The sequence below is a fragment of the Lagenorhynchus albirostris genome, chromosome 6 (assembly GCF_949774975.1).
Source record: "Lagenorhynchus albirostris chromosome 6, mLagAlb1.1, whole genome shotgun sequence".
Taxonomy (NCBI): Eukaryota; Metazoa; Chordata; class Mammalia; order Artiodactyla; family Delphinidae; genus Lagenorhynchus; species Lagenorhynchus albirostris.
In genome coordinates this window covers 56,716,474-56,728,529 of record NC_083100.1, presented here as the reverse complement: position 1 = coordinate 56,728,529, position 12,056 = coordinate 56,716,474, and the positions used below count along the sequence as shown (strand labels likewise).

General features: G+C 37.8%; 1 protein-coding gene across 1 annotated transcript in view; it reads left to right on the top strand.

The window, feature by feature from the left end:
* The window catches only part of MTX2 (metaxin 2), a 64,996-nt gene that overhangs the window by 11,582 nt on the left and 41,358 nt on the right, over positions 1-12,056 (top strand). The gene's annotated exons all lie outside the window — the stretch shown is intronic.

The window sequence follows — 12,056 nt, the reverse complement described above, 5'->3', positions numbered from 1 at the left end:
TCAGATTTACTGGGAGTGTGTGTGGCAAGTTTGGATTCTTGGCCCTCGTTTCTACAGTATCAGAATATCTGAGTTTAGGGTTTGGTGGAAATATGTAATTTTACAGAGTTCCTTAGCGGATTCATATACATTAATGGTTGAGAACCATTGTTGTAGGATGATTGTAATTTCTTTAATTATAATTAATTAATTATTATAATTATTACCTAAGAACGTTTATTTGTGGGCTTTGTAAGAAGTTAGCTAATACAGTTCTGTGTTCATTGAATCTGGAGCCAGACTACCTGGGTTCAAACCCTGGCTCTTGTCACTTATTAGTCACTGTGACTTTGGCAAATTACTTATGGTTGTTCCTTAATTTTCTTAGTGTAAAATAGGGATAATAATAGTAGTGTCTACCTCATAAAGTTGTTGTGAGGTAGTTACTATGTCAGGCACTTAAGTGCACAATAAATGCAATAAGTCTTTTAAAATCTATTTCAGTTTTACTGAGGTATAATTTATATACCCTTTTAAAGTGTACAATTAATTTTTAAAATATATTTGCACAGTTGTGATTATTACCACAATCCAGTTGTAGAAGAAACATTTTCATCACCCTCAAAAGAAATTTCTTGCCTGTTTACAGTCATTCCCATTCCCATCCCAGCCTGAATCAACCACTAACCTACTTTCTGTTTCTGCAGATTTGCCTATTCTGAACATTTCATATAAATGGAATCATACAATGTGTTTTCTTTAGTGACTGGCTTTTTTCACTGGGAATAATGCTTTTGAAGTTAATCTGTGTTGTAACAGGTATTAATGCTTGGCTCTTTTTTTTATTGCCAAATAGTATTCTATGGTATGGATATACCACATTTAGTTTATCGACTCATCAGTTGATGGTCATTTAGGTTGTTTCCACCTTTTGTTTACTGTGAATAACACTGCTGTGAACATTCTTGTACAAATCTTTGTGTGGATATGTTTTTCCATTTCTCCTGGGTGAATACCTAGGAGTGGAATTGCTGAGTCATAATGGCAATTCTGTGTTTAACATTTTGCGAAACCTCCAAACATTTTATACTCCCACCAGCAATGTGTGAGAGTTCCAAATGCTGTACATCCTCTAAATATTTGTTATTGTCTGTCTTGTTGATTAAAGCCATTCTAGTGGGTGTGAGGTGGTGGCATCTCATTGTGGTTTTGATTTGCATTTCTCTAACAACTCATGATACTGAGTATCTTTTCATGTGCTTGTTTGGCCATTCATGTATCTCCTTTGGAGAAATATCTATTCATATCCTATGCCGATTGAAAGGATTGAGTTATTTGTCATCTTTGTTATTGAGTTGTAAGTTTTTTATATATTCTAGATACTAGCTATTAGGGTCTTAAGGGACTCTTAACTGCTGTCACCATCCCCCCCACCCCCCACCATTATCATCTGCCTCAGTAGCAGTCTAGGTAGTTTTTGACCAGAAAGAGGTAGATTCTCATTATTCTCTAGTTTCATTTGGGCACCGGCTTTGGTTGTAAGAGAGAAGTTCTGCCCTTTACAAGTTTTCCTAAATTTTCAATCTGTTCTGCTTTTCTTCTTCTGCCTCCTGAATGGTAGGATATTAGAACCCATTTGCCTTGGATATTAATTCTAATGTATCATTCATTCATGTGCCCTCACTTTGAATCATTTTAGTCCTTTGTTTACCACGTTGTTACAAATGAATAGGTGGTTGGAGATATTGATGAGGGATTTGTGGGGTTGATTTGTCTGCCATGGGCTCAGTAAATTGGCATTCATTTGGCATTCTGGAGATTGTGTGCTGTTTTATGTAATTTTTTTTCTTAGCTCTGTGTAACATGTAGACAGAATTAAGCCTTGTTATGGGTGTATCAGATGATCTTTATTGTTATTTTCAGATAGGCTCCAGTATTCGTCAGAGTTTTAAACTTGAAACATTATAAAGATAACAGATAGGGAGATGGGCCATATGGTACCACTAAAGTCTAAGTGCCTTAAAGGCAGTTACTTGATTTTCTTTATAATTTTATCCCTAGTGCTTAGAATGGTACCTGGCACATTATATTCAGGGTGTGTGTGTGTGTTTGTGTGTGTGTGTGTGTTCTGTGAATATTTATTGAACGACTGATAAAACAGATTTGTAGAATGTGGCTTAATTTACTTTCTAAAATGAGAGCTATGTACAGTTTACTACACATACTTATAGGCAACAAGCAATAAAGAATATGCAGTGGATTCTGATGTCAATCAACAAGTTTTTAAGGACTGATGATAACTTGTAGCCAAGGGAATGGTTCTAGTGTGAATCTTCTTCCAAAGTTTGGCAATCCCTTTGTATTTTTGTCTTACACTTCTCTAGTCTGTCTTAGAATGTCTGCTCCTTGCTTCAGGACCCTTATTTCAATCTAAGGTGTTTTTTTTTTTTTTTTTTGGTGGTACGCGGGCCTCTCACTGTTGCGGCCTCTCCCTTTGCGGAGCACAGGCTCCGGACGCGCAGGCTCAGCGGCCATGGCTCACGGGCCCAGCTGCTCCGCGGCATGTGGGATCTTTCTGGACCAGGGCACGAACCCATGTCCCCTGCATTGGCAGGCAGATTCCTAACCACTGCGCCACCAGGGAAGCCCTAAGGTATTCTTTAATCTTTCTATCTGCACTTCCTTGCAGTATATATTTTAAGTGGCTCCTGTGATCTGAATGTTTGTGTCCCCTCCAAATTTATGCATTGAAACCCTAATCCCAAGGTGATGGTATTAGAAGGTGGGGACCGTTGGGAGGTGATTGGGTAATGAGGGCAGAACCCTCATGATTGGAATTAGTGCCAAGAGATCCCAGAGAGCTCCCTAGCCCCTTCCACCATGTGAGGACCCAGCAAGAAGTCGCAGTCAGTGACCTGGAAGAGGTCTCCTACCAGAACCCAACCATGCTGGCACCCTGATGTTGGACTTTGAGCTTCCAGAACTGTGAGAAACAAATTTCTGTTGTTTATAAGCCACCCAATCTGTGGTATTCCATTATAGTAGCCCAAGTGGACTAAGACAGAGAGTAGCCTTACCACTGTGTTACAAAATACTACCTGTCAGTATTTTAAATATTGGAACTATTTTAAGTTTATGGAAATGACAGCATGGCACTACACCTCTCCATTCTCTAACATGAGCCACTTTCTTTAAAATTTTTAAAAATTGAAGTATAGTTGATGTACAATATTGTATAAGTTATGAGTGTACAATATAGTGATTCACAATTTTTAAAGGTTATATTCCATTTATAGTTATTATGAAATATTGGGTATATTCCCTGGGTTGTACGATACATGAGCCACTTTCTGACATGAACATTGATCTCCAACTGTTGAGGTGATGGGAGAATGTTTTTGTTTTTTTTAAAAATATATTTATTTATTTATTTTTGGCTGAGTTGGGTCTTCTTTGCTGTGCGCGATCTTTCTCTAGTTGCAGCCAGCGGGGGCTACTCTTCGATGCGTTGCTCGGGCTTCTCACTGCGTTGGCTTCCCTTTGTTGCAGAGCACGGACTTTAGGTGCGTGGGCTTCAGTAGTTGTGTCCCGTGGGCTCAGTTGTTGTGGCTCACGGGCTCTAGAGCGCAGGCTCAGTAGTTGTGGAGCACGGGCTTAGTTGCTCCGCGGCATGTGGGATCTTCCCGGACCGGGGCCCGAACCCATGTTCCCTGCATTGGCAGGTGGATTCTTAATCACTGCGCCACCAGGGAAGTCTGAGAATGATTTTAAACTCTTATTGTGTGAAGCATCATGTCCTGCTTACACATCTTTGAATTGTACTATAGTTTGCAGGCTGAATTGTTGAATCTAATATATAGCTCTTAAAATTCTAGCTTTGATAAAGTCACATGTCATCATATTTTAACTCTGAACATCTTAAAAATCTACTTTAAATGAAGGCTTCATATCATAACTGCCTAAAACTTGACAGGTGTTGAACTTAGTGTCTATGTTGATATCACTGAGATCATCAGTATAGTATTTATGTCAAACAGTAAATTTATTTCCTTCCTTTCTCTGTGTGTCTTGCAGTAACTTGTCCATGTTTAAGAGCTGTCAAATGTTCTTTGAGCATTTTGTTATATTAGTTGTATTTGCATTTACACCTTTGGCAGAACGACATCCAAATTTGGAGATAGGTTGCATGCGTTTCTTATTCCTTTAGACTGTCTAAATAGTCTTTGGAAGCGGAAGAGATGACATCAATGAGCTTTTGGAATCTAGTTGCCTAAGGATAAACTGGGTTTGACTTCATTAGTGCACAAATGATAGTTTTGTGTACAGTTATTATAGCATTAATCTACTTGATGGATTGGAAATATGACAGTACTGAAGCAGCATGTAATATTAGTGCCTATTATCCTACAAATTATGTCTTCACCTACATTCATATGCCAGAGGCGTCATGTTGTACATTAAGAATGAAGAATTAAAAAAAAAAAACCCCGACAACAGAGGGCATCTCTTTTTATGGCCCTTCTCTTGTCCTTTTAGATTAGATCATCAAGAGATGGACTTTAGAATTAGACTTGTTTATTAGGTCGTAGCACTTTCATACTGTGAAATACCCTGAATTGAATGGAATAGATAGATCATTTGCCACCAGAATGACTTATCACCCAACTTGATACTATAGAAAATACTGCAGGTAAAATGGAGTCTTTAAGAAACCTAGGTATATACATATGTGAATTTGTTGGCTAGTAGTCATTTCTCTAAAAATTGTAATGGATTTGTAGTAAAGAATATTGATGTTTTTGTTATATTGGTTGATAAAGCTTAAAAATAATAGGTACCTGGGGCTTCCCTGGTGGAGCAATGGTTGAGAGTCCGCCTGTCGATGCAGGGGACATGGGTTCGTGCCCCGGTCCGGGAAGATACCACATGCCACGGAGCGGCTGGGCCCGTGGGCCATGGCCACTGAGCCTGTGCGTCCAGAGCCTGTGCTCCACAACAGGAGAGGCTGCAACAGTGAGAGGCCCGCGTACCACAAAAAAAAAAAAAAAAAAAAAAAAAATACGTACCTTAAAGATAATTAAATGAGAATCAAGTATGTATTTCTGGGGGCTATGGGTTTTGCTTTATCATGTGTGTATTTCTAGCACAAATTCATTTATTTATGTATTGTTTATTTAATTTATTTATTTATTTATTTTTTGTGGTACGCGGGCCTCTCACCGCTGTGGCCTCTCCCACTGCGGAGCAACAGGCTCCGGACGCGCAGGCTCACTGGCCATGGCCCATGGGCCCAGCCGCTGCGCGGCATGTGGGACCCTCCCGGACCGGGGCACGAACCCGTGTCCCCTGCATCGGCAGGCGGACTCTCAACCACTGCGCCACCAGGGAAGCCCTGTATTGTTTGTTTTATATTAGGGCTTTCAAAAGTCCAAAAGTATGTGTTCTCTCTCTTTCTAAGCTTTTTCCTCCTCCAACATAAATACTTGTGGGAGGTAGAAAATATCTTTGAAAAATTTAAAAACATTCCTTTGCATAAAAAAAGCTATCACTAAAGGCTGAGACTTTAAGAGGAATCACCTTTCCTCCTGGTAAAAGAGACACTAGTGTAAAATACTCAGGGCAGTTTTACCTGGGCAAAATTGGAAAGAAAGGATAAAGGGGTTAAAAGACCTTTAATAATGTTATTTGGATAGAAAGTTATGCGGTGTTCTGATATTTGCTTTATTTCTAAATGTTTTTTATTTATACCTGTAAAATAGGAATATATTTCTTCTTTATAAAAATGATAAACACTTTCATGGACCTTTTGCTAGGGAATAAGAAGTCATTCTAATTTTCAAGAATGAATGTAGGTCACTAAGAGTATCTTGGAGTAAGTTATTGCTTTGGTATGAAAATGATATAGTAGTTTCTGATTGTGAAAGAATTAATTTCTGAAAGGTGGGTAGTTTTACTTTGGAACTCTTGTGGTAAAGATTAGTTTTAAATGATACTTAGACCAAAAAAATTTAAATATTGCTTAATTTGAATTTCATATTTTGGCATGTATTGTACATATTATTATAAATGCCATATTCAAGTTTGGAGCAATTGAGAAGCCTAGTCTTTAATAAATAATCTCAGGACCATAGGAATTTTCACATTCTAGGAACTTAACTGCCTAGAAACGGAGATAAGATATTGACATAATAGAATAGAGAAGAAAGCAATATATGATATAAGACAAGTACAAACTGCTATGAGCAGTATAGATAAAGGAGAAATTAGATTTGTTTAGTTACAAAAGCCTTCTTGATAGAGGTAGCATTTTAAGCTTGGTCTTGAAAAAGGTGTAGGATTTGGGTATGTGGTAGGGAAGGAATATTCTGGACAGAGGGGAACAATTTGAGCAAAGTCACTAAGGTGAGGAAGTATGAAGTATATGGGGGAAATTTTAAGTACTCTGGTAGGATACAAGGGTACTATTATTAGGTAGATGGGTAGGCCGGTATTCCCTTCCCCCCACCGCCATTAATTTGTGTGTGTTTTTTCCAAGCTTTTTTCGTGGTCAAAAAAGGTGATTTCACTAGAATAGAGGAGGACTCTTCTTTGTTCAAGGGTACGTGAATGGCTGGGTTCCCTGTTGAAACTTCAAATAAGTAGTTATTTAATTAGAACAATGTTTTCCAAGGTGGGGTGAGGTATATATACACCCTGTTTTATGCAGGACAATCCTTTGAAGTACAGGAAGAAAATATTGGAACTTAGGTTTCAGTTTATTTTTAACTGTTTTTTTTTTAGTGTATTTTTTATAATGTGCATGATTTATTAGCTTAGGAATACCAGCCATATGATTTCCAAATCTATTTGGGTCTGCATACTCAAGTATTTCTTTTTTTTTTTTTTTGGCTGCGTTGGGTCTTCTTTGCTGCGCGCGGGCCCTCTCTAGCGCAGCGAACGGGCGCTACCCATCGTGGTGGTGGGCGGGCTTCTCATTGGGTGGCCTCTCCCGTTGTCAAGCACAGGCTCCAGCAGCCGCAGCACGCAGGCTCAGTAGTTGTGGCTTGCGGGCTCCAGAGTGCAGGCTCAGCAGCTGTGGCACACGGGCCCAGCTGCTCCGCAGCATGTGGGATCCGCCCCGACCAGGGCTTGAACCTGTGTCCCCTGCATCGGCAGGCAGATTCCCAAACACTGCGCCACCGGAGAAGCCCCCTCAAGTATTTTATTGATGGGGACATGAGATTTTAAAAAGTGATATGTTAGAGTTAAAGAATATGGAAAGGGGAATAGTGAGATGACTTGTCAGATGGTTGAGGGCCTTGTGTTGGTCTTAGGAGCATTTCAACAGTAATATCCAGTGAAAATTGTATATTTGGTATAAAACATAGAAACAGATTTCCAGTTTTAGGGTCAGTGCATAGGTAAGTTTACAGGATTAGATTCTGCCAACTATTTCAGGCAGCTGTTTAATATTTTCATAGTTGTGCGATTGGTTGTAGTATTGGAGTTCTCTGGGTAAGTTTCCCTTTTTTTGGCCAGGTTGTGTAGTTTTCTTATCTTCCCTGATTCATTCTTAGCCTAAACAGTACAGAATCATAATAATGATAGTAGTAATAGTAAACACAAACATTTATTCAACCAGCATTTACTGATTGCCTGTTTGGTGCTAGGTTCTAGGAATTAGGTGGTAAGCAAAAATCAGACATGAACACTGGATTCATGTGCTTATTTTCTAGTGGGGGAGGTAAACAAGTAGTCCTCAAATCCCTGTAAAAATGTTGACTGTGATAAGTGGTTCAAAGAAGTGTGCATCTTATTCAAGCTTGAAACAGAGAGGGTTTGAACTATTCCGGAGGTCACTGAAGTCTTCCCTGAGGACAGGACCAGCTACATAATTTGTAGGGCCCAGTGCAAAATGAAAATATGAGGCCCCTGTTTAAAAGAACAGGGGCCTCAAGACTGGCACGGCAGAACATAAAAGCACCCGTGGAGCCCTTCTAAGTACGGGCTCTGTGCAGCTGTTCAGGTTGTAAGTCCATGAAGCTGGCGCAACCTGAGGAAGTGATGTTTTTGCTAAGATGTAAGGACACTAAAGGAGGGGAAGATAGCTCCAGGGTAGAGGAAACAGCTTAAATGAATCTCTGGGGCAGGAAGGAACGTGATGCATTCAGAAACTGGGTGAAGGCCATTGTGGCTGGTGTATAGAGTGGGTGGAGAGGAATGATGAGGCCAGAGAGGGAGAGAGGGTGATGTGTAAGGCCAAGCCGATCTTTATTCCAAGAGCCACACAAACTACTGATGTGTATGAAGCATAAAAATTACTTTTGATATGCAAATAATACCAGTAATTGGCACCTTGACAGTGTTAGACAACGTTGTCTCTCAGTCCTCATTTTCTATCAGTCTCCTTTTCAGAAACATTTATCCTCACCTTCTATATTTATTCTAAGCTTGGCCCTTCCCTAAGGCAGGTTTAAAAAGGCTCTTCACATCAGGGAGAGATTTTGGTGGTAGAAATTGAAAATAGGATAGGTGAGTCATGAAATTTTATTCACTATTGAATTAGTCTGTGGTCTAAAACATTTTAGGTTGGCTAAAGTAAAACTAGTAAGAGATGAAAATGTTTTATTATTTATTTTTAAAGATTTTTCTTTTTAAATGAGGCAGATTTTTAAGGTCTGTTGTCAGTACTATTATTTTGAATTCTTAATCTCCCTCTCTTTTACACATGATCAGGGACAAGGGTGGATATTAACTTCCCTACCCTTGGGAAAGAGGAGTGGGGAAGAAATTGTATTTTTGGACTTTGTCTTTCACATAACAGGCATTCTCAGTGAAAAGGCTTTAATTAATATTACCCAAACCAAGAAATAGGCTTTGTACTTTGTTATGTGTAGATAATGTTCATGATTCATGGACTTACTTATGAAAGCTCATTTCCTAGAAAGAAACCTACATGGTTGATTTGTAGATCCATTGCCATGCCACACAACTTAGTATTTTCACTATTGTCTCTCTGTTGAATAACACACCAGCCATTTCTTCTCCCATGTCATTCATTCCCTGATCATTCCCTGCATACTCTGCTATTTCTTGCCTCCTGGACTATGGATATACTGGAATTCCAAGCTGCTAAAATAGCATGGTTATATAGGTTTATATCTGCCTACTTGCCTTCTCTTTTTAAATGATAGGTTCTGTTTGTGAAGATAACATCAAATGTTTTGGCAGAGTTACTTTCTGAGAATTTACTTTCAATAATAATTCCTGAGTTGGAACATAGCCTGTATATTGGAGCAAGGAAAATATACTCCGTCATCCCCATTTCCAGCTTTAGGTTCTTAATAACAGAGCTTTTAGTATTTGTAGATAACTCCTTTGTTCTTACTTGCAGTCGGGTAATATGTTGCAAGATTTCTGTTACTTTTACATATGTCGGTTGTATTATATCAGGAGAAAGGGGGTGATGATAAATGAACTTTTAACTGGAATTACTGAACACAGAAGTTCCTATTCATATGAGAACTCTGATACTGCAGAGTAGTGATGTAGCTTCTGATTTATCAAAGAACACTTAAATTATATTCAGCATATATTTAATGCTAAGTGTATGTTTTGAAAATTTGTAATTCATGTCTAATATGTACACAAAATAGCTAACCGAAAGTTAAAATTACCGGAATATTTAATTAGAGCACCCTATTACTTTAACATAGTTGATAATTAAGTTCAGTAAAACTTTGATTAGCCAGAATGTTTAGGAGATTGACTGGTAGGTTTCTTTCCATGCACAATTAATGATCACCAACTGTACGCAAAACATGGCACAGTGTGGCATACACAGATGCATATGACGTATTTGTGTCCTCAAGGAACTTAATTTCAATGTCTTTGGAACTTCTGTAAATTTTATTCCTCTGCCTTATTGCTTTCTTTAATAAGATTAATATAATGCATATAATTGAGTCTTTGATGATGTAGACTCTTATAATGAATGAACCTCATTGTATTGTTTCTTATATAGATGTAAACAGTGTAGGTGTGCTGATCATACAGTTTATCCTAAAAGGTTATTTTTTAGTAAATTGCTGATGTCAGCTTGTTTTTGTTTCCCTGACTTTTATTTTTAAAACTATTACACAGGTTAATTGGGTTCTTATTGAAATTTTACTTTGTTAAAAAGTTTACAGTAACATATAGTAATATTTAGTTGCACTGCCTTTTTGGTATGTGAGTTGAAATTCAGTAGCCTTTACATATATGTATACAGACAGTCCCTAACTTACAACGGTTTGTAAGTTAGGGATGGCACCTTGACAGTGCCATCATGGACTTACTTATGAAAGCTCTTCACATATAGTAATATTTAGTTGCACTGTAATATTTAGTAATATAGTAATATTTAGTTGCACTGCCTTTTTGGTATGTGAGTTGAAATTCAGTAGCCTTTACATATATGTATACAGACAGTCCCTAACTTACAACGGTTTGACTTACGATTTTTCGACTTTATGATAGAGCAAAAGCAATACGCATTCAGTAGAAACTGTATTTCAAGTTGTGAATCTTGATCTTTGCTTGGGCTAGCGATATGTAACTAGATACTCTTGATGCTGGGCAGCAGCAGGGAGTCACAGCTCCCAGTCAGCCACGAAATCACAAAATCAAAAGGGTGAACAACTGATACGCTTACCACCATTCTGTACCCATAAAACCATCCTGTTTTTCACTTTCAGTACAGTATTCCATAAATTACATGAGGTACTCAACACTTTATTATAAAACAGGCTTTGTGTTAGATGATTTTGCCCAACTGTAAGCTAATGTAAGTGTTTTGAGCACGTTTAATGTGGGCTAGGCTAGGCTATGATGTTTGGTAGGTGAGGTATATTAAATGCATTTTCAACTTACAGTGGGTTTATCGGGATGTAAACCCATGGTAGGTCAAGGGAGGTCTGTAATACTGTGGATAACAGTGTGCAAAACTGTGTATGGTCCATTATTTGCTTGGTGACTTCATGTATTATCCCTAAGTATGAGTTTAATTTTGTGTAGCCCAGACCAAACCAAAATTTATAATTTACAATAATACAATGTTTTTCTTTTCATTCTAAAGTGGAAGTAAAAGGAAATTAAGGTGTCCACCCCTCCCTCCCACTCCTAAGACTGTTTTAGTGCATCTTAAATGATCAGTCTTAAGAAAAAAATGCTTCATGTGTATAAATTTCTTTTTTAAAAAACCAGCTGGAAGTATATATTAAAAAAATAATTTGTTACTGTGTCACAGAGACTGTATTAATTTAAACACAGTAAGAAAAATACCAATTATTATCAAATTTCATATTTGACTTTCTTGCTGACAGCAAATATAGTTAGAATGTTAGAATTGGTGATTCTGATGTTTTATGGCTTTTACAAAGAAGAATTCAACAAATGATATGCTGTATATTCTGTCAGTGGAGGCATTGCTTCTTAAGTGCAGTTGATTAGACAAATTCAATCCTAGTGCTTTTTCCAAGCACTGGTAGGTTGCTAATATTCTCTTTGTAGTTGGAGTCTTCTCTGGATGAGAAATTGAGTCAAGGTCAAGCCTGGCTTCAGGCCTAAAATTAGCTTTAGTAGCTCTATTTCGCATTGTAGGTACTTAACTGCTTCATCATGTTACTTCCCTTTGTTTTTGTGAGATGGTATTGGTGAGGTCAAGGCAATGAAATGTAGACAACAACAGGATTCCTCTGTCTGTTTAAATACTACCAGCTTATGAGGAAAGATGCACAGCCTGATACAGATGTATTTGATTCTTTCATACAGTGTTGTCTTTTGAAAATTTACTTTGTTAAAAGTTTACAGTAAAATATTATAAATATTGCTTCACTACTTTTCTTTTTGATAGTGAACTGAAATTCAGTATCTTTTTATATGCATGAGTAACATTTTGGATATGTCTGTGTTTGAAGGAGGCTAAAGGAATAGTAGCATTTAGGCTGTTTTATTTTTTTAATTTTCCCTTTTGATTGGGCAAGATGTCTTCCACCTCCTCCCCATAAAAAATGAAACTGCCACCAAACATTCACTTAAAAGAAATTATCTAACCTGCT